Genomic DNA, 2,646 nt, shown 5'->3' with positions numbered 1-2,646 from the left:
ACATAACGGGAAAACAATTTCTTTTCTATGAATAACTCCAATAATACTTTAAATTTTGACCTTTATTAAAAAAAAACAAATAACTACAAACACGGACCACACACACGCACACAAACTGTAATAACTGCAAACCAGACACACATTATTAGAAAACACAGTAAAACCACACAAAACACGCTATACAAAACACTGTCTATACACGATTAATGTTTGAATTCGTCTATTGTTATTGTTGGGATTGGCGTATTCTTCAATAGTGGCACACAATCATCCCCACAACACTCGCAAAGATTTTCACTGTCTTCAGCATCAGCAGTATCTTGGGCTGCAACACGCAGCTCACTACAGCTTGAAGACTGCTCCGCCTGGTCAACATTCTGTTCAGGAATCATCATCTGCAACAATTAAAAATTGAAAAAATTACTACTTTTCCAACAAGTTGGATTCGAATCGTACAAGAATAAAATATTGTAATACCGCATGCGGGATTCGAACCCACGCCTCTACACAGAGAACTGAACTTAACTCAGTCGCCTTCGACCACTCGGCCAATGCGGCTTATTGTACTCACCTTAGCCATTAATCCTTTATATGTTGCACAGCCATCGCTGCAAGGATTTCCCCAGCTTTGTAATCCTTCGCTGCGTGGTTGGCTGCAGCAGTAACTGTGATACTGACCGTCGCACATCTCCGCATGCGAGGCCTCGGCATGGTCAACGTCCCCTATGAAGCTTAAGGCTGGTGTACCACACGTGTCCACACCTGTGGAGTAACGGTCAACGAATCTGGCCGCGAAACCAGGTGGTCCGGGTTCGAATCCCGGTCGGGACAAGTTACCTGGTTGAGGTTTTTTCCCGGGTTTTCCCTCAACCCAATATGAGCAAATGCTGGGTAACTTTCGGTGCTGGACCCCGGACTCATTTCACCGGCATTATCACCTTCATTTCATTCAGACGCTAAATAACATAGATGTTGATACAGCGTAGTAAAATAGCCCAATAAAATTAAAAAAAACCACACACGTACACGTGCGATGTTTCTTCACGAAGCTGATTATCGCCATAAATCTTCATCAAATTCCTAGGTGTTGCAGATGATTTCAGAAGCTTCCTTAGGAATTTTCTCTTTGGTGCTAAGCACAATTGAAAATCTTCCGACATGACGAATTCTGTTGAATGCTGTTTACTCCTGAATACTAGTAAAAGTAAACCGAATCGAGCTATTGTAGCTTTATTTAATATATAACTACACACCCCTTTATAATCCCCCACCATATACTTTCAGACATTAATTATAGCTAATACAACACGACGATGAATGTCATTCGTCGGCAGAAGATTGTAACTCCTCCCACACCTTTTGCATAATTTAAACACGCGTCCACACCGTTCGCGAATACAAGTTCTCACAAGTTGGACCTCATGCTGAGCCATGCGTGCTATTACAAGTTCTCCACTTTTCCTTCAATATCGCTGTCTTTATAACTTACGATTTCATAGCTATCTTGTTTATTAGCACTGTTGCATTGTTCATACCCTAGTGTCCGAGTGGTCAGTTTGGGGTGCGCACCCAACTGTCCAGTGGTCGAGCGCACCCAACTGACCACTAGTCAAGGGGGAGGGGGGTGGGGGACCCCCAGGGAGACCCCCCGCAGGGCGGATCCCGGGGAATCCGTGTGACGTCACATACATTTCTTCTCTACTCTTGGGGACATCCTTGCAGCAATGGCTGCGCCACATACAAAGGCGTAATGAAAAAGGTGAGTACAATAAGCCGCATTGGCCGAGTGGTCGAAGGCGACGGAGTTAAGTTCAGTTCTCTATGTAGAGGCGTGGGTTCGAATCCCACGTGCGATATTTCAATATTTTATTGTTGTAGGATTCGAATCCAACCTGTTGAAAAAGTAATAATTTTTTTCAATTTTTAACTGTTACAGAAGTCGAATCCTGACCAGAATGTGGACCACTCTTCGAGCAGTAGTGAACAGTATTTGCAGACTGAGGCTGAAGAACTGCGCGGTCCTGCCCAGGATGCTGAGCAGAGGGAAGAGCCCGCCCAGGATGCTGACCAGAGGGAAAAGATGTGCTTTTGCTGCAGCGATGACAGCCCATCATTATTCAAGAATACAACTATCCCACAAATAACACTAGACTGATTAATTGTAACATTCAGCGTGTGTTCTTTTGCGCTCGGCGAAGTGTCTTTAATTTAATGTTCAATAGACATTGTATGTGTGTGCATAGTTTGTGTTTTGTATAGCGTGTTTTGTGTGGTTTGCGGTTTTTTTACAATATGTATGTGGTTTGCAGTTTTTATAGTTTGTTTGAGCATGCATAGTGTGTTTGCAGTTTTTTTTAATAAAGTTCAATATTTGAAGTATTATTGGTGTTATTCATAGAAAAGAAATTGTTTTCCCGTAATGTAATCCTATACTACACCTTACATGGGAACCGTTTTCATAATTAGGAGCCTAGCATAGTCAGGAGGAACTTATGAATAATGTTAAAGAAGTAGAGCGGTGTATTTTTTTTATTGAAAGTAAAAGTGATGTGGCAAACACCAGTTTTATTCATGCACTGACAGCGAAAGAAACATTATTAATAGCACATGTCCTTGCCAGACAGGGCTTGGAAACTCATGTAAACA

The 2,646-nt window shown here is 42.3% G+C and overlaps 1 non-coding gene across 1 annotated transcript; it reads right to left on the bottom strand.

Annotated features, from left to right (window-relative positions):
• Window positions 1–474: 474 nt before the first annotated feature.
• TRNAL-UAA (transfer RNA leucine (anticodon UAA)) lies at window positions 475–558 on the bottom strand. The gene has a single exon. It is a non-coding gene; the product is annotated as a tRNA-Leu (tRNA).
• Between the last annotated feature and the right edge of the window lie 2,088 nt (window positions 559–2,646).

This window comes from Periplaneta americana, chromosome 1, assembly GCF_040183065.1.
Source record: "Periplaneta americana isolate PAMFEO1 chromosome 1, P.americana_PAMFEO1_priV1, whole genome shotgun sequence".
Taxonomy (NCBI): Eukaryota; Metazoa; Arthropoda; class Insecta; order Blattodea; family Blattidae; genus Periplaneta; species Periplaneta americana.
This window is presented reverse-complemented; position numbering and strand designations above follow the sequence as displayed.